This window comes from Thermobia domestica, unplaced genomic scaffold (genome assembly GCF_964235325.1).
Source record: "Thermobia domestica unplaced genomic scaffold, izTheDome1.hap1.1 HAP1_SCAFFOLD_119, whole genome shotgun sequence".
NCBI classification, from domain to species: Eukaryota; Metazoa; Arthropoda; class Insecta; order Zygentoma; family Lepismatidae; genus Thermobia; species Thermobia domestica.
Window position 1 is genome coordinate 341,238 of NW_027655891.1, and position 21,036 is coordinate 362,273.

The 21,036-nt window shown below is 36.9% G+C and overlaps 1 protein-coding gene and 1 long non-coding RNA gene across 2 annotated transcripts in view; one reads left to right on the forward strand and one right to left on the reverse strand.

The window, feature by feature from the left end:
- The window catches only part of LOC145676376 (uncharacterized), a 55,364-nt gene extending 42,553 nt beyond the window's left edge, over positions 1-12,811 (forward strand). Inside the window, exon 3 of the long non-coding RNA XR_014129386.1 lies at positions 12,601-12,811. This is a non-coding gene — a long non-coding RNA (uncharacterized LOC145676376). The remainder of the gene's footprint in view (positions 1-12,600) is intronic.
- LOC145676375 (solute carrier organic anion transporter family member 74D-like) overlaps positions 1-21,036 on the reverse strand; it is a 261,508-nt gene that overhangs the window by 95,207 nt on the left and 145,265 nt on the right. The window lies entirely within an intron of this gene.

Below are 21,036 nucleotides of genomic sequence, written 5' to 3' on the forward strand. Positions count from 1 at the left end.
TAGTGCTTCGAAAGTTGATGGAGGTGCTGCCGAATGGTTTCTCGACTCACACTGAATGGTAGTCCCAGTTCCTCTCGTGTATGACCACTGTTCGCCTCAATTACTGCCTGAGCATCTTCATTTTATAGAGGTTTTTGTCTTCCAGAACGTGATGCGTCTTCGAATGTTTCGTCACTGTCCTTAAAGTTGTTAAACCACCGCTGCACTGTCCGCATAGTCACGACACCCTCACCAAAGGCCTAACATTGCTTCCGCCCCGCTGCAGCGGCGTTTGTCCGCAGTGTGAAGTCGTACAACATACACTCTTTTATGACGCTCTGTGAAGGTCTCATATTCACTCTATCCTTATGAAGGTTCACGGTGTAACTTAAGTGCCACAACCAGGTAATCTTGGATATACCCACACCAAACAACTGACCTTTGCCTTATCTACATTCGTATTCATCTCACGGTATGAGAGGCCAAAAGGAACACAGACCTCCACAAAGAGCGACAGAACTTTCTTGGTTACCTTTATAATTTCATGATATGAGATTTACGCCCGTTATAAAGTTGTTAATGCAATATTTATGAAAATAAGATGAAATTTCCGTATATTACTTTTAAGAAAATCGTAAAAAAGACCTTAACCCCTGTCCAAAATGTTTTCGAAAGAGAAGGCATACCACAGTATAAGGTTGTTAATATTAAATATAAACATTGGAATATTTATGCTGATAACTAACAAAATCAACTGATTTCATTTTTATTTGCTATCTTTTTAGTTTTATTTATTTTTGGAAAATCGTCCGAAAAGAACTCATCCCAAGGATAAACTACCACTAATGCAAATTAAAATGAAATGAAATCTTTGAGTTTTACGTCCCACGGTTATGCCGGTTAGGCTAAAGGAGACGGTGATGATGAGTAATGAATGAAATAGTGGAATGAAGAAAGTGGGAGGAAACGGGAGAACCCCGAGAAAACCCACGCACACGGTGTTTGTCCACCACAAAGTTCACTTGGCGGGGGCTGGGATCGAACCCGGGACCCCAAGCACCAGAGGTGAACGCTCTACCACTGAGCCACCGCGGCCCCTACCACTAATGCAGTGGTGGCTTTAGCGGGTAGGCCGGGTAGTCACGGTCCTACCCAAAAACCTTGAAAAATATATAAACGATAGAAGATACAATAAAGAGTAAATATATTTTCCACTATTTATGTTAATGGTAGATAATTATTTAACAAATAACATCAACCATGCTGTGAAAGTAATTTCCTACTGTCATTAATCAATCAATTGTTTATATATATCGCTAAGAGAGGGAGCGGGCCTATCCAATATTAAAATCCTAAAGCCGCCTTGCACTAGTGGATTTTTTCAAGTCAAATAACTAAAACAATGTTATCAAGTAATTAATCAAACTTTTTTATGCGCTATGAACAAAATCGATTGAGCTCTGTTCGAGAAAATCGTACAGGAAGCATTCGCTTCCAAGAGTAAAGATTTGCTACAGATAGATAACTCACATTACAGTAATATATAGGGTTGATAGTATTGACTTATAGGAAATAATTTGATTTCCCCTCTTCAGTAATCTGACCTTATTTTTGAGGTTACGAAGAAAATTCAAATTCCGAATCCCTGTGTAATTTTATTTAAAAATATTGATTTTAAAATATTGTTCGGATACGTTTGGTTTCTAGCCGACTACATACATCGGGGAAACGGATGGACGGACAGAAGACAATCAAAGAATAACCTAGAGGTCACGAAACTTGTAAATCCATTGCAATTTCAAATTCAATTTTTTCACGAAAACCATATTTTATTTTCTCCTGTCGTCCATCGAAAGTAAACACATACACTTTTTCTTCTTTCTCACTTTAACCATAGGTTGGTGGAGAACATGGAAATTTTAAAACTTTTTTCTTGCTTGGGAGAGCTGTTTTATACTTTGATAAGGTCTCTTCTTCGTAACTGCACCTAGATATGTTATCCTGGGTCTACCTCCTCCTGGTTTTCCTTCTGCCTTTTCCTCTTTCAACACGGTGATCCAATCGGAGTGTCGAATAAGATGGTCAAACATACTGCTTCTTCTTTTTCCTATTATCTTCATGATTTGTCGTCCTTCATTAGCTTGCATAACAGGGTTCCTACTAATCTAGAGAAATCTATTTTCCTGACTTCTCCCTGACCTTCCCTAACTTTTGGCAGTAAATTCCCTGACTTTCATGGCAGGTGTCGGATGAAGTTGACATATAGACCTAAATAAGGAGCAAATAACGGTGAATATTCAGGGTGTCTACAAATTTTGTGAATTCACATTTCTTGATTTTTTTAACTTTCCTTGATTTTACAAATTTCTTTGACGAAGCACTACAATATTTTAGAGCATTTTTTTAAATCCCCTACCAATAACCGGCTAAGATGAAAGCTAAAGGTATTTTAAACTTTTGTTTAAGCAACTTGTAATTAATAAAGACGCACATCTAATTTAACTAATCTCATCACCTCAATGTTACCTCTTAGAATACATTTTAACTTTGATCCTGGATAGGGTATAGCTTTATTTATTGTTATGTCATAATTAACTCGTTCTCTGTGAATACTTCTACTAAATGACAGAGATTACAGTGATTTACGACATTCTTATAAGTACAAATACTCAGTACCGTGACAAAAACGTCAGTCACCACAAGACATTGGATGGGGAAAGTGCGTATCACCACTTCTTATGGAATTTTAGATTTTGGTTGCGTTGAATTCCCCACATCTGAATCTACGTGTGTGTTAAAAGCTTGTAAATGAAAACTCAATAAAAAAGGTGAAAAACTAACTTTTAAAACCTCGTATCACATATAAGATGATGTAGGCAGAACTTTTTTTTTTCTCCTGAAAACTTTGGTTCTGATGAGATACGAGGTTTTGCACTTTCGCCTTCGAATGGTAACTTGCACATTTGCACTTGCATAAAACATTTATGTTCACTCATCGCATAAATAGCTCTTTAAGTAATGAAAAATACAAGTTACTAAGCAAGAATGTAAGCAGTAAGAAATACTTTTTAACAGAACATCTATGTTAGACTAAGTACATTTACATACTAATTTTCTTTTGTAAATTTGTGATTTCTCTGTCCAAAGAATCAACTTCATGTGTTTGCTGCATAAGTCTCTTCTTCTCCATCTCCAACAAACTTAATTCTTGTGCAGCCTTTTTCTTACTGTTAGCCACTTCCTTCTTTTTGTTTTTCTTATCCTGTCTTCTACATGTCGAATTTCTTACCACCAAAATCATTGCCTTACTTATCGCAACGTTTGAAATTATTCCTGCAGCCGTAACTGTTCCGTACACTTCTCCTTCAGCTACAAGCGACTCTTCTGTCAAGCTTTCTAGCAAACATTCTTTGTTAACTGACAAGCTTCTTTCAACACCAGCATTGTCGTGAAACAAGGTCAAAAACTGGTGGAAGAACTTAGTTGTTGGAACACTATTCACATATATGTCACGGAGAACGTTAGAAAGAAACACATCCAGCTTGTATGTCTTATAATCAAATCATTTAACTGCTTCCTTAAAACACGGGGAATCGTAAAGCTGAAGGTAGTCAGTCCCATTTCACACAATTGGCCATCGATGGAGATAAATGCTTCTTAGACACAAACTATTCAAGGTCAAAGGTTGCACTAGATATTCATAATGAGCAATTCGCCTTTACATCTGGTGAAGGACAAGAGGCCACTTTAACAATTCTGCAAGACAATGGGCATTTTACAACCAGTTTCTTGAACCAATTTGCGAATGAATCTGTTTGTAATACTGTATAGCAGACTGGACAATTCCCTGTACATGAATGGCAGAAGTGAATCATTACATTGAGTTGTAGCAAGAAAAGCTCAAAACTAAAGTGCAGCTGACTGAAGAAACTCAAGCTTTGCAACGAGAAACTGATCCCGCTGAAATTCTTGTACCGTTTCAAAGGGATATGAAAGTCAAATTCTTGACCTACCGTGCCATTTCTTGACATTCTTAACCTAATGTTACATTTCTTGACTTTTCTTTCACTTTCTTGACTTTCTTGACCTATAGACACTCTGATATTCATATATGAGAACATTTATTCCATAGTGACAAAATAACAATCAATTGCTCATACATACATCCCAGTTAACACCCATAAAAATCTGAGCAACGTTCCATACTGTGATCATTAATGTTTGGCTAACCTGAAATTGGTGTACAATTAATGTTACAAAAGTATATTTTATAATTTCCCTGACTTTCCCTGATTTCAAGTCTTTTCCCTGACTTTCCCTGATCTGCGTCATTACCCCTGAGTTTTCCCTGACTTCCCTGATTTTCCTGACCAGTAGAAACCCTGCTTCAGTACGTCTTCATTCCTTTTCCTTTCGGTCCATGATATGCGCAGCATTCTTCGCCAACACCACATTTAAAAAGCTTCCAACTTGGATATTTCAGCTTTTCTCAATGTCCATGTCTCTGATCCGTAAAGCACGACGCTCCATACAGAGTCCAGGGTCGCATAAACTAGTTTTAAAAAGTTTATTTTTTACTTAATAATAGTTGCAAGGATGAGAAGTAGAAAATACATGTTCACTACCACCATACACGAAAATGGCTTGAAAATTATGACGAATAATGTAATTTGTATTTTATTCCATGACTTCATTAACAGATTGTTTGTTAATGTCTCAATGAAAACAATTCACAGCTGACTAAGCACTGGAGAGAATTGTTTAAGTTGTTTAACAATACTATAAGATTCTAATGCTTGTTTAACAATTCGATACAATAGCATAGTCTATGCAAGTGATGCATCAGGCGCACCATGGCCTTAGCCATTAAGTATTCCCCAAGAAACGTTACCTGAATAACTGAACAATGTTACTAAACATTTTAAATATTATTGTGGTCAATGTACTGATATTTCCATGTTTCTATAGCTACACTACAAGGTACGAACCCGACAGGCTGTTATACGAGTGGTTTTAAATTATTAAAATGCATCAACTTAATTTTACATTAAAAAAAATGTTTCCTGTTCAACTCATTTACAAATAAGTTAAACTATTTTCTTATTTGCTGCAAAAAGATACACTATGTTTACAAGACACATCTGAAGCATTTTTGTTTAGTTTAACTCGTTGACTGTGTTCAGGCCCGTAGCCAGCCCCAAAATTTAGGGGAAGCCGGTCCAAGTTTGGGGAGGCCCGGTCCAACCACATTATAGTTCATCACCATATTATAGTTTACTTGTAAGCCGACTGTGAAAATTTTTGGAGGGGCCAGTAAAAATTTAGACCCCCTGGTTACGGGCCTGACTGTGTTACATCTCTGCCCTCCATTCGAGATCACTTGTATTGGTTACCAAAATCCGCCCAAAATGACAAACTGATGAATGCCACGAAGTTTGGAGAATGATGAAGGAGCCCAAATTAAGAGGTTGTTCAGTTTGGTATATGTTTGCTTGCTAATGTTCTGGTGAAACAAATTACTTATTGATAATTAAATTAATCATTCGTTCTTCCGCACTCACTTCAAGAAACAAAAGTTGCAAGGATGAGTTATATACGCGTAAAATACAATTTAAAAAGGTAACTTTAAGGTCCAAGTTAAGTTTATATACATTACTGGAAATAATGTTGAAATATCATAATTCTTTTACTAAATATCTTCCCATCGCCCTTCAAGAGATCTGCGCTAGGTGATATGATAACACCTCATCTGGCATAGATGAAGTTCAAGGGGGTAACTAGAAATAATTGTTGAAAAATCACATTTTTCATGTAAGTATAGCGTCTGGTAATATGCAATCTATAGTGCAAAAAACATAAAGCAAACTACTAAACTGCAGAAATGCTATGTAAGCGAGTCAGGGCAGAGCAAGGCTGATGGACTCGCTTGCTAACTTGGGAGTGTGTCCGAAAGGAGCATGTACGCTTACAGTAATAACAGTAGCAATTAACAGTTAACGCACTATTTAAGGGAGCACCTTTGAAGCCAATCAGTACTCACTGTTTTAGAATCAAATAATAATTACGTTTAAATTATTAACACAATTACGTTTTGCGAATTTAAAAGCACTATACACATTTATTACTATTATCTAAATTATCTTTTTTCACTTGCATGAAATTCCTTTTCAGAAAAAATTGCGAAACCCTCAACTTTACTTTCACTTTACAGTTAAGGAACATTTAGTGATTTAGTACACGTTATAGCAAATTCCTTAGTTTCATCTTTATTTCAAACTATTTAATATATAATTTTCCACCTCTCCCTTTAACCTTCATATTTTATTTACTCTTGAGCTGCAAAACTTATTGTTTTTAGGAATTTTTACATGTTAATTTCGAGTCTAACTGGGCTCATTAAAACTACTGTTAATTGTAGTTTAGATACGTACCGATTGCTGTAACGGCAAAAACATTTAGCAAGACAGACATCAGATAGAAAAACCTATCTTCTATCTCGCATTTTTTCACACAATATTTTATATCCCACGGGTTTAAGTGAAACCATTCTTCTATTATCGACGTAAATTTACTTTCATTATTTCTCTCCCAATACACGCTATAATGGTTTCTTTCGCATTACTTCACTATACAGTACTTCTCTAACAACTTTCAACTATTTCGACCGCATTATTTTCCACTCTTATTTCCCCAAAGTATATTTTCCCAGATTATTTTCCGCTGTTTCTCCCGCAAAATTTTCCACTGTTTCTCCCATAATATTATTCGAGCAAATACAATTCTCAGCCATCGACTCAGAAAAAAAAAAAAAAAAAAAAAAAAAAACGGTGCTGCTACCAGCCCAGCACTTGCAATTGAAGTTCATAGTTAAGTTGCATATGAACAAGCTGAACAGTTGCTTTAAATAATACCGAAACAAACCTACCTTTCCTCTGTTTTTTTTTATTGATTCTTTTTTTTTTTCAACCCAAGATACACAAGCTCTAAGATCTTCATATAAATACTAATTTTAAAGTGCCTTGGAGGTAGTTCATGCTACAACACTGCTAACGCGGTCACTTTACATATGAATCGCTGATTTGAGAAACGTCATAAGTCAGTCATATACCGAAAATTAATTTTTACATTCTTGAAGGGTAGCTAGACCGTTGGGTTCTGATGTCAGAAGTGCATAAATTTGTTGGAAATCAAAGCTAGTTTAGTTAATGTGTTAACGTCGCACGACTATGCTGCGATTCTAAGAGAGATGATAATGATGATGATGGACACAATTTTGGAAACAACAAAGTGACAGGAAAAGGATGAACCCCGAAAAAATCCACGCACACGGCGATTGTCTACCACAAAACCACTTGTCTACCCCACGCTCTAGAAATACATTTTACCACTGAGCCACATCTGTCCCATTCTGTTACCTAGATTAATTTCAGGAAGCTGGCGTGACTTTAAAGTAGCAATAATATATCAACTTCGTGCTATATAAACCTTTCTTTCCTGTTGTAATCATTAATAATCATGTTAAATTATATTCTAAATCGCATACTGCTTCAATGTAGTATCATTAGGAGTATCAGGGAAATTTTAAAAAGTGTCTGTGAAACCTCTTGGGTACATTAAGCTGAGGAAACCTTTCGGAGGCTGCAGCCAATAAACCTCAAATAAGCTTTTTGTTCTACATCACAACAAATAAAGACTTCCCTCATGGCTACATGACTTGTGTAAAAGATGAAATATTTAAGTTTTACGTCCCATGATTTACCGTCTAGGCAAAGGAGACGGTAATGATTAGAAATGAATGGAATGGTGGAATGAAGAAAGTGGGAGAAAACGAGAGAACCCCGAGAAAACCCACGTAGACAGTGTTTGTAGCTGTATGACTTGTGTTCATGCCTGTGACGTGGTAATGAGGGTTCGATTCCCGGAAAGAAAACTAGCCCTCAATAGTAAACTAATCGCTCTGGAACTTTAAGAGAAAAATTATTTTTTCATGTTAAGTAACTGTTGATGGAATACAGCTGAGCTGATTTATAAAATATAAACAAAAATAATAGAGAAATTTGTGGGTTTTTAATTATCATCCTGCAGTCAATGAGCCTTATTTTCTCGGATAGAAACAAAAATAAAAAGTTCTAGAAAATGCCATGAAAACTTTAAATTCTGCTCCTATACATTAAATCATTTAAAATCTACGATCCACTGATTAAGATCCCCTGATCCATCCACTTTTGTAGGTCTACACGTTTGTGTAATTTAAAGTAAAATAATATCACTAAATGTTGCAAGTGTTTCCTCGTCCATGTCAAAAGACGATAAGACACCTAGAGCCAAGAACCAATAATGACTTTTACAAAAAGCAGCAAATTTTAGTATTCAAATTTTATGCTTTAGAGCTATCAAAATAGTATCATATTTCCTATCCCAAACCACTTGTTGTGCGCCTGTCTAGATTTGCCATCTGTTATACACATTTTAAAATACTGCTAGCAGGTTCATCTAAACAAAATCGAAGGAATATCTGATATGGTTATTGAGCAATAGCCATACATGGTGAAGTTCAAACGAGTGCAGCCAAATGTTATTAATCTATAATAATAATAATAATTATTATTATAAAGTTCGGTAGGTTAGTGAAGAATACTAAGCGGAAGCTACATATTTTTTTAACCATAGACAGTGGCGTATTTAGGGGGGGGCTTCCGGGCTTAAGCCCCCCCCTCCCCGAAATCTTACTTAGTATAGTAAAGTTAATGAAATATCTTGCAGAATTTTTACATTTCCAGGCAAAGCCCCTCCCGAAACAAAATCGTAAATACGCCACTGACCATAGGCATCAAGAATTCTTTGTTGTTGTACAGGTTGCGTAGAAACTTAAATGTCACATATTTTAAACGATGCAATCAGCTAACCTCCTCGGTCCCAGCAATTTTTTTTGCGTAGAAATGTTATGTTCTAATATTATAATTAACTTCGGTTCTATACCCAGTTAGCCAATTTTCAGTTATTCAGTTCAATTCTTTCTTATATCTTTCTCATTTGTCCGCTGAACGCATGTCGCCTATAGGCAACATGGGGACTCAGTGTATACATCATGTATAATTCACATGTCGCATATTGGCGACAAGGGGTTCAAAATCATCGTTTCCTATAAAGATGTTAGTGGATTGAAACCATTAGCGAAGCGGGTCGAGATAATAATCGTAGCTAACTATTACAACAAACGGAATTGTAAAATTCCCTTTCATTCTTCAGTTATCTATGGTGTGGCCTAACGGATGAAAATAACCCGTCGTTACTCGTTAATACATTTACGAATTAACTCCTTTAATGAGTTATATCGAGATAATCACTGTAGTTATCTATTACAAAAAACGGATATTTAAAAAAATCGTTTTCGTTTTCGTTATCCCTTCGAGTAACAGACAAGCATAAGTCACAATTAAGCGTTAACATATGTGACTCCATTAACATATGTAACTCCGTTACAGCTTAACTCCATTAACGAACTCGGTCGATGTAACCACTCTAGCTTCTAAACAGACAAATCAAAAATCCACGTTTGTTCAACCGTTATCATAAAGAGTAACGGATGGTTGTAAGTTGTCGTTACAGGTCAAGCTATTTAACACATTGAATCTATTGACGGACTTGGCGAAGATAATTCCTCTAGCTATGTATTGCAAGGAAAAATTCGTTTCCATTCAAGACATATTGTGTTACGAACATATCGAGGTACTAACACCATAATATCTTCCTGCTTAAGTCTAATAAGAATAAATCATAGAACATATTTTGTATATCGGTTGCGATGTACAAAACTAATCCAATCTCGATTAAAGTTCACTTGAGGTAGACTTTGACTGGCTTAGAACACACATGAAATGTCCATCTGTGTACACCTATGGTTCCCAAGTGATTGACGATCACAGTTTACATTTAGGTGATCTGAATTATGGCTAAGTCTATTATGTTGAACTAAACTTTCAATTTCTCATAAATATTGTACAGCAAAATCTAACTCTGCGTGGAAAATGGTTTGCTTTTACCCTTCTCAGAAATAAACAGTGTTATAAATGAAGTGAAGTACATACTTCTAACAAAGATTTGTTAAAAGATTACAATTTTATTTTTGGAATAACGAAAATTTGGTAGTATAGGAGTAATCCCAAAAGTTTTAAGGACTGATACTTAAATATTGCGTCATTGGTAATAAGTCATTCATGCCATGTGGTGCCATCTATGCAAGGAATAATGTATCAGTTTCAACTGTTTAAATGCATCTGTTCGTTGGAGAAGTCATTTGAATCAGTTACAGTGCTTTCAACTCGTTTACGTCATCACAGGTTCGAATTCACACGGCTGATTATTGACAAGGCTCCAGTGCTAAATCTGGGATCTAGGGTGGGTACTAATCTCTTCAAAGCATTCAGCGCAGCCACAGAATAAACGAAAAAAGCCTTGTGGACAAGAAGTCGTAATAAGAGGAAATTTAAATTTAATAGGGGATGATATGAGAACAGTAGAAAGAAATGCTGAGATCTTATTAAACGCTTGCAGGGACATGGGTTTAGAAGTAAATGCAGGGAAAACTAAATACATGGAAGTGCGTCGGGACCGTAATACGGCAAATTGTGCAGGCGTTAAAATATTAAATAATACTTTTGATAAAGTGGGTACTTTCAAATATCTAGGATCAATATTAACAGACGAAAATAATATTCACGAAGAAATTAAATGTCAACTAAAAGCAGGGAATTCGTCTTACTATTAGGTTCGAAATCTCTTGTCGTCGCGAATTCTATCGAGGAATTTGAAGCTTAAAATATATAAAACGATAATCATGCCTGTTGTTCTGTATGGTTGCGAAACATGGTCACTTACTCTGAGGGAAGAACATAGGCTGAAAGTATTTGAGAACAAGATCCTTAGACGAATATTCGGACCCAAGAGGAACGGGAATGGGGAATAGCGGAAACTTCATAACGAGGAATTACATAAGTTATATGGTTTACCCAACATTGTTAAGGTCGTCAAGTCTAAGAGGCTTAGGTGGGCAGGTCATGTAGCTAGAATGGAAGAAAGTAGAAACGCTTTTAAAGTCTTGACTGGAAAACTAAACGGAAAACAACCATTAGGAAGACCTAGGCGCAGATGGGAGGAAAATATTAAGATGGATCTCAAAGAAATAAGAATACAAAGTAGAAACTGGATGCAGTTAGCTACGGATAGAAGTCAGTGGAGAGCTTTTGTGAACGTGGCATTGAACCTCCGAGTTCCATAGGCCATAGAGTTAATTAGTTAATACAAAGGAAAAGTTGCGAATTGGGAAGACTAAAATGGAGGAAACAAACAAATCGTCGTCTGAGATTTCAACATGGCGTAAGTAACATTTCGCCGATTTTACAGGAGTGACAAAAACTGTTTAAAAACTAGGTTCCGCCTCAATAGGAAATAACAGAGCCATCTGTCGTGATATAGGTGTACTACTTAACCAAATTGTGCGTCATCCTATACTGATTCTAATGTTATCAAAAACTCAAATTCGCCAAAATTGGAGATAAGCGGTAGTGAATCTCAGACGACGAAATAAAATCGGTTTATATATGTCGATCGCACATATGCTCTTAAATTTGCCAGCATTTGGACAAATTCACATTTTTAAATAATAATGTTTTACCTTACTTGTCAACAGTTAAATGTAATAGCTCTAGTCGAATCTTGTTAAAACCGATAATGATTAATAATAAAAATAATACTACTCAAATCGGTTGAGGTATGCCTCTCGCGCAACGGCTGTCAATTCAGGCGATCGTTGTAACTTGCTCAATGCTGCAACCGGCAATAAATCAGATTTCAAATTACCTTCCGCTAAGGATGAGTGAAATCGGAGGTGTTCAATTGTTCAACATAAGTTCCTTGGACTTATGAACGTTAATAATGGTCTAAAATTATTTGTTCTTAAACATTTAAACTTGTATTCAATAAAGAAAACAAAAGATGTAAGTTGTAATTTTTTCCTTGAACTGTGATATGGACCCTATGTTTATTTGTATTTTGTTTTTCAAACTTTCATTAATTTTGAAGTGAATGGAAGATGTTGATGGACTTCAATAATATTTAAACATTATTTTGTGTGATTCTAATCATAAGAATTTGAACAATTACATTTGGGAATTTGGAAATGCTAAAAAGTATCATAAAGATATGATCTTCCCCATATTTCGGCAAACTTAAGAACAAATACGGCACCGGACCGGAACATATAAACCGATTTTATTCATTTTTGTTACTCCTTTGTAGTTTTCCCAATTCGTAACTTTTCGGCAGCATTACAATTTGAAGAAAAGATTTGGAACTTTTTCCGCTCACCTTAGTGTGCAGTGAAGCATTGTCAGACAGTATGAGATATTAGCGCACTGCTCAAGTCGCTCTCTCCAACGAACTAACACAGTTAGGCAGTTGAAACTTTTATATTATTTCTTCCGTAGATGGCACTATGTGCCAGGAATGTCTTGCTACCAGTAGCGCGATATTCCACTGTCTTAGCGTAAACTTTTGGAAATATCCTCGTAGTACAGTTTGTCAATAAGCATTTAACAATTTTTGTTTCCTGTTTCTTTCCAGATGCAGGGGATGCTGTAGCTGAATCCAACGCCATTTCCAAGAACGGAGGAAGTGCAAACGCTGTATCGCATGCTATTTCTGGAAAGAAGTAGGACTTAAGATACAGCAATGGCTCCTGGAAATAAAGTCATCAATCTGAAAACTTAGCTCTTAAAACAACAACTTTAAACTATGAAGCGTAACGGATATTTTTCCTGCTGGAGTCTTGAGTACCAATAAATAAAATTCTAAATTGTCATGTCGTTTCATTTATGTTTATTGTTTACATTGGTGAAGAAATGTTTGCTATGTTTCGATCTATTATCATATACCTACCCACTTGGGCACGTTTGGCAGAAATGAGTTTGTATTTCGTCGAATCTTATTCCATTGAAAAGCATTTAGAAAGGAATTTACGTTCCAGAATGGATTTTCCCTACAAAAGTCTCCATTTTCTCATGGTTTGTTTGTGCGATATATCAATCTTCATCGGAAGCTATGCTTACTAATGTCGAGCAAATCATTCCACTTAGATGTTGTTAAGTGAGGTATTTTTTCTTGGCAAATTCTAAGGATGTTATAAATAGAGGATTTGCCCATACGTATCTTTATCCTATTAAATCAATGAAGCCAAAAAACAACCGAGCATCGCCATGTCTGATTGGCTACTCTCGTTTCCGCCATCGTCTGATTGGCTACTTTCGTTTCCGCCATGATTGTTGGCTCAAAACATTGCGATCTTACTGGGCAGAGTGGGCAGAGTAGGGGTGGCGAAACTGTGACATATGGCTTCAAGATTTTGTTGTAAGGGCAGATTCTCTATTTTATAAGATCCTTGGCAAATGCAGTAGAAGTGAATGAAAATATAACTTTAAGTAATTCCAATGAAGACTCAATCGCTAAAGTAGGAGTACACGAATCAATTGGGCAAATTTATTGCTAGACATCATAACTGTACACTGGTCCCTGAATTAAGAAAGGTATTCACGTATCTAAGATAATTTCTAGTTATAATGCCCTAAGTTTGTTAGCTAACACATAGGCAGAACCTAGTTAAATGCATGAAATATAGTCTATATATATAAAATTGAAAATCACTATGTTTGTGACCCTAAATCTCCTGAACCGTCCGACCGATCTCGATCAAATTTGTAACATGGATGAGGTACGGGGCTGGGCTGGTTTTAGGCTATTCACTTTGACGATGCAACGTAGGGGGAGGGGGAGATAAATTTAAAAATGATCAAAAATGACCAATATTAGTGTCGAATCTATAGTTTTAGGAGTAGCTGAGATTAACAGTGACAGTTCTGATGCCGTGTGCCGCAGCATGGAACAAGGGGGGAACCATATATAATAATGATCGAAAATGACCAATATTAATGTCGAATCCATAGTTTTTGGGGTCATTCAGATGAACAGTGACATTTTTGATTCGGTATAAATTCAAAATCAGCCCCCCCACTTGGGGAGGGGATCACATATATATATACAGTGGCGGATCCACGATATGATCAAGGGAGGGGCTAAACCATAATTTGCCATTTTATCCAGTGTAAAGCAGGATTGAAGTCCAATTTATCCAGTGTAAATTTGAGCGTCAAGGGGGGCTATAGCCCCTTAGTCCCCCTTGGATCCGCCCTTACATATATATATATATATATATATATATATATATATACGTATATGTGATCGAAAATGGCCACAATCAGTGTCGAATTTATAGTTTTCTGGGTCCCTTAGATGAATAGTGATACTTTCGATCCAGATTAAATCCAAATTTAAACCCGCAACTTGGAGGAGGGGGAGGAACGGATATTTAAAAATCATCGAAAAGACCGATATTAGTGCTGAATCCACATTTTTGGAGGTCAATGAGATGAACGGTGACACTTCCGATGCCATTGCCCGCAACATGGGGGAGGGGGAAATATATATTTATATGGGGGGATTAGTGTCGAATATATATATATATGGTCAAAAATGACCGATATTGGTGTTGAATCTATAATTCTTGCGGTCGCCGAGCTGAACAGTGACATTTCTGATGCTGTTTAAATCCATTTTCAGCCGCGACACTTGGGAGATTGAGGAAGGGGAACATCATACTTCAGCATAAAATGTTATGTTATTATCAATCTACAACATCGTATTATATGATCTTCGGAACTTGGTGACAAGCTACATGGTTCGTATCATAAGATATAAATATAAAAAGGTATGAATTTTTTTTCGGAAACGATATAGGTATATAAACCAAGGATGTTATAAATAGAGGATCTACCCATATATATCTTAATCCTATTAAATCGGTGGAGCCAAATGCAACCGAGAATCGGCACGTCTGATTGGCTACTCTCGTTTCTGCCATCGTCTGATTGGCTACTTTCGTTTCCGTCATGATTGTTGGATCAAAATATTGCGATCCTATTGGGCGGAGTGGGGGTGGCGAAACTGTGACGTATGGCTTCAAGATTTTGTTGTAAGGGCAGATCCTCTATCTTTATAAGATCCTTGATATAAGCGAATAACTTAGTTATATATTTAGAAGTTGATTTCTAGGTAATAAAATCAACTACAAAGAAATGCACTGAGCTACGCTAAACTACATCTGAACCATCGCATTAAATGAAATTTTAAAGATGGTGATAAGCCATGTGGAAGCATTATACGGTATAAACATAGAATTGAAAAAGTTTTTCGAAACGAAGAAGAAATATAATAAAGAACAACATTGAACCAATATCGTTGACGGTAATTTTCAAAATAATGTTAACATGTACTAAATAAATAAAAAAATAATTGCAACAAAATACATGAGATACAAAGATGTGCTCAACCCAGCGAAGCGGGTAATATATGCTAGTATTATAATAATGTCATTTTTTTCGAAATTAACTTTTCAACAGTTTTTGAATCTTTAGAGTGAGCCCTACCGAATTATGCAACAATATTTAAGCAAACGTAGGAGGGCACCCACCTGGAGGGTCCAGTGCGTCCGGAGTCCCAAACTTGGTAAAGCAGAGAAATGGTTGATGTAGCCCAAAATTGTTATCTTATACTTCATTTGTAATCTTTCTTTCCTTATAAAAAATTTGGAGAATATAGGTGGCAATACTTAACGATATTACAGTAAAAGCTCTTTATTCGCGGGGTATATGTTCCATAAATATGCCGCGAATACAGAAACCGTGAATACAGAATGGTAATTTATATGGGATTATAGGGCATACGTTCCTAGGTGACAAAATAAAAAAAAAAAACAAATACATATATAAAAAATCAATTTACTGTAATTGAAGTTTTTGACCATATTGATTAATTATTATCTTCAGGCTTAGACAATGGTTTGAAGAATTTTATAATTTTTTCTTGCTTGGCAGTTTTTAAAAGCTCCTTCAATTCAGACTGATATTCAGCAGTGGCATTAGCAATTTGCCTCTTAAAAATAAGACTTCGTTCCATAGACGGATCAATTTTCATAAAGAAATCACAAAGCTCATTTGCCATTCTTAAACCTTCACTAAGATTTTTCAAATTAAATGTCACGTTTCCAGTGCTTGTTGAAGCCTCTTCTTCAATGGGCTGTGAATTTAACATTTCCTCCAAGTCGGTTTCAGTCAAATCTTCATCTTGTGATTCAAACAATTCCTGAATGTCACTTGATTTTATCTGTTCGAACCCATCTCGTCCTATTCCATTCGCAATTTCGGCTATGTTTGCAGTCAAAGTTTGAATTTGCACACATTCCTCGTCATTTTCCGCAGTCAGAGCAGGCCACAGTTTTTTCCAGCATGACACCAATGTATGTAGCTTCAATTCTCCAATGATTCTTTTATGTTTACGATGCATTTTGCTATGTTAAAATTTCTTCCAGCATTACATAACATTTATATCAGGATTACATTACATATTATCCGATACGATTTTGAAGGTTCGTCTAATGTAATAGAGCTTAAAGGTCTGGATTATTCCTTGGTCCATAGGTTGAAGCAAAGCCGTGTTGGGAAGTAAAAATGTCACTTTTATATTTGGATGCATAGTTTCAAGTGCGCGAGGATGACCTGGTGCATTGTCCAAAACTAGAACTGCTTTAAAGTCTATTTTTTTTTAATAAGTTTCAACTTCAGAAACAAACAATTCCGGAACCAGCCAAAAAAATAGCGCTTGTAACCCACGCTTTCTTATTTGCACGCCAAAAACACTGGCAGGTCGACTTTGTTTTGATTTTTTAAAGCCCGAGGATTTAACGATCTGTAAAGCATCAGTGGTTTAATGACACAATCTCCAGATGCATTAGAACATATCAGCAGTGTAACTCTATCCTTTGCTGCCTTAAATCCAGGAGCAGACTTTTCGCTTTTAGAAATGAATGTTTTGTTTGGCATTCTCTTCCAAAACAGTGCAGTTTCGTCTGCATTAAATACTTGCTCAGGTTTTTATCCTCCATCAGCTACTAAGTTTGCAAATTCTTGATATCGTTCTGCTGCAGCAGTGTCTGCAGATGCAGCTTCTCCAACGATTTTAATGTTATGCAATGATTGTCTCACCTTAAATTTATTGAACAAACCTTCCGATGCTTGAAATTCTCCATCTGTACATTCACTACTATAACTACCATCAGGTTCTTTAAAATGAGCGAAAGATGCTTTGCCTTCTCCCGAACCATTGGACCACTCAGGGGCACCCTTTTTTGGTTGCGGTCTTCGATCCATAATGAAAACGCCTCTTCCATTTTTTCTATTGCTGGATCACGAACAATTTTCGCTGACAGTGAAGTTGAAGCTACAGACGACCTTATTTTATCTTCGGATTTTTTTTATCGATCGTACAGTTGATTCGTTGACATTGAATGAGCGTGATATGGATGCAAACGACTCTCCAGAAAGACGAAACAATAAAATACACAAAGCGGCTCTTACCAAAGGACAGAACGTCTAATAATGTAGCGGCATTTAAAAATATACTTTATTCATTGAGTAATAAGGTTGCTTTCATTCTGTTTGTTTACATTCTCAAAAACGCCGAACGCGGCGAAGGTGGCTTATGTCAAAGTCCGAACCAATAGAGTGGCGATATCATTTAACAACATACTTTAGGCAAAGCTGTAATAAGGTCTATTTTACATTTTATTAGTCCATTTGACGGCGTTTACAAAGGATATTGGGTTGGATACCTATTGGAATCCTTTTTATTAGTATCTATGTACGTACTGATTAGATTCGCGAATAAAGAAATCTTTAGCCGCGATTATAGGAATTGGGTCGCATTTTTTTAGTCCGCGAATAGTGAAAACGCGAATGAAGGAAGCGCAAATAAGAAGCTTTTACTGTACTTAACGTTTTTTATGGGTGCAGAATAACAGCGCTTTACGTAGACGTAGTCTTGTAGCATTGGATCCCCACAAACTGTGAACCCCCAAGCAGGGGTGGATCCAGGACGGATTTCGGGGGGACTGTGTTTTGTAATACTGCTACTTAGAGCTACTTCTTTTACATATATATAAAATAAGAAAGTTTCCGCCCCTGCCCCGAAGAAAAATTCTGCGTGCATGCCTCTGCAAATGGAAACATTTTTGGTAGAAATCACAATTTTTAAGTTCCTACCAAATGGAAACATTCTGTAAAATCAGCAATTGTGAGCATTTTTCCTTTCGAAAAGAAACTCCCGAATTATGATTAAAACGAACGAACACTTGTGAAAATATGAGTATATGTATGCAGTGTAAAGGTTGGTCTAAAGACAGCTCACAAAGGGAAGCCACCCCCCCCCCCGTGTATATCTACTTTCCATACTGTCCTGTTTGTTTCTTCTCTCCCTTGAAAACTAACTAACAGGCAATAAACTGAAAAAGAACTGTTGCCAAAATTTTGTCAATGACACTTTTTTCTTTCTTTTTTTATCTTGAACAGCGAATTCCCTTTGTGAACATGTGGCTTTCTTTTAAACTGTGTCTACTTTAATATCGTGATATACTTAATGCAGTGATGTATTATTAGCAACTGCAGCAACATCACGTTGCATGAAGTTGAAAGGTGTTTTACACTTTATCTATTGACCACTAGTTATAACCCTTCAGTAAGTGTAGTTTATCACGAAAGTTAGTCCAACACGGGAAAAGAAGGTCGGAAATAAATACTGTAATTAAAAAAAGCAAACAATTACAAGGAAAGTGAGCATCACAATATCAAAAAGTACAAAAGAAAACCTGTACCACAAGTAGACAAATATACAATTATTTTCATTGCCGTATACAGGGGGTTTCAAAACAACACTGACAATGTTTGGGAAGTGATTCCTCACTCAAAGATAAGACAAAAAGTATAGACCAACTTGGGTGCACAAATGCTTCCTTTCGGAGTTATATGCAGCCAAAAACATGAAAAAATGAATTTTAAAGGTCCAGCTTAAATGTCCAAAACTATGGGACGTATCGTAGTCGGGTCAAGACTTAGGAACTAATATGTGCCCTATCCAAATATCCATGTTTCAGAATACTAAGGTACTCACGCAACAATTTTTACAGAGGGAGTTTGGCTACTAGCATATAATTTGAAGTGCTCACAAACTACCTCTATAAAAATTGTTGCGGAAGTACCACAGAATTCTCCGCTCTAAACGCTCTGGACGTCCTTCGACTACTCGTGTGAACTAAAATTCCATCGAAGTGAAGAAATTTTGGACCAAAAACCGTCGTTTGAGTGTGAGGATCATAGCCGAAGAACTTAATTTAGTCATGAAACTGTTATTGAAGATTTGAAGAAGCGCAGTATTTCTGCGAAGTTTGTGCCACAAGTGCTGAATCACATATTTGGTCTAGGAATTAATTCCTGCGGGTGGACAAGAGATGGCGCAACGAACGGAGCGTCCCACAGTTCCGTGTATCCACACATGTGTTGCAAACCCCTGTCATCGCGTATCGTTCGTACTATAGGGCAGTGGATTAAAGCGTCAACAACACCAGTTTGTAGTTAAGTGAACATGGCGCAATTTGTGCCTGATAAAGTGTTTTTGCGGGGTGTCCTGCTGCATTACTTTAACATGCAGAAAAGTGCGACTGAAAGTCATCGTATTTTGGTGGAAGTGTATGGTGACCATGCTCTAGCTGAGCGAACGTGTCAGAAGTGGTTTGCACGGTTTAGAAGTGGTGATTTCGGCTTGGCAGACCAAGAGCGAGCTGGACAGCCAAAAAAATTTCAAGACGAAGAATTGACAGCATTGCTCGAGCAGGATTCGTGTAAAACGCAGGAACAACTTGCAGCAGCATTAGGCGTTGATCAAACAACAGTCTCCAAACGCTTGAAAGCCATGGGAATGATTCAAAAGATGTCACATTGGGTTCCACATGAATTGAAAGACAGAGACGTTGAAAGACGAAAAACCATTTGCGAATTGCTGCTTCAACGACAGAGCAGAAAGGGGTTTCTGCATCGAATTATTACGGGTGATGAAAAGTGGATCCATTACGAGAACCCTAAACGAAAAAAGGCCTGGGTGAAACCAGGTGAACCAGGTCCATCACAACCAAAACGAGATATTCACTGTGCAAAGGTTATGCTGTGCATATGGTGGGATATGAAAGGTGTGGTGCACTATGAGCTGCTGCAACCGGGTGAAACTATGAATGGAGAACGTTATCGACGACAATTAATGCGTTTGAAGCAAGCTCTGGCCAGAACACGACCAGAATGGGAGAACAGACATGATAAACTTATTGTTCAACATGATAACCCTCACCCACATGTCGCAAAACCGGTCAAAACCTATTTAGAAAATGTCGGATGGGAAGTTTTACCCCACCCGCCGTATTCACCAGACGTTGCTCCTTCGGACTACTACTTGTTTGATTGCATGAACAACGATTTGATTGGACAGCGGTTTACTTCTTCAGAAGATATCGAAACATGGGTCTCTGACTGGATCGCTTCCAAGGATGAGGACTTCTTTCGCCACGGAATCCGTACATTGCCTGACAGATGGGCGAAAGTGGTGGCTAGCGATGGACAATATATTTCTTAAGGTATTTATGTATTTTGTGTTTGTACTACAGCTTCAATGTGTGCGTACCAACCGCACGAATTAATTCCTAGACCAAATATATACACACACACACACAGACACACACACACACAAACACACACACACACACAAACACACACACACACACACACAAAAAAAAACGATTTGACATCTCCCGTCAAATGCTGAAGAAAGTAGAGAATTTACCGGACATTTTAGACAACGTATTAACAGGAGGTGAAAGGTGGGTATTCAGATACGAAACTGAAAGCAAGCGCTTGAGTTGGTTATAACGAAGAAATTTAAGCACTTGGGATCAACATAGCAGGAAAAGTTCAGAAATAGAGAAAGATATAAATAGCAGAATTAATAGCGGGTGGACAAAACAGAGGGAAGTGGCAGGAGTATTATTTAAAAGAAAGGTTTAAAGAAAAACTT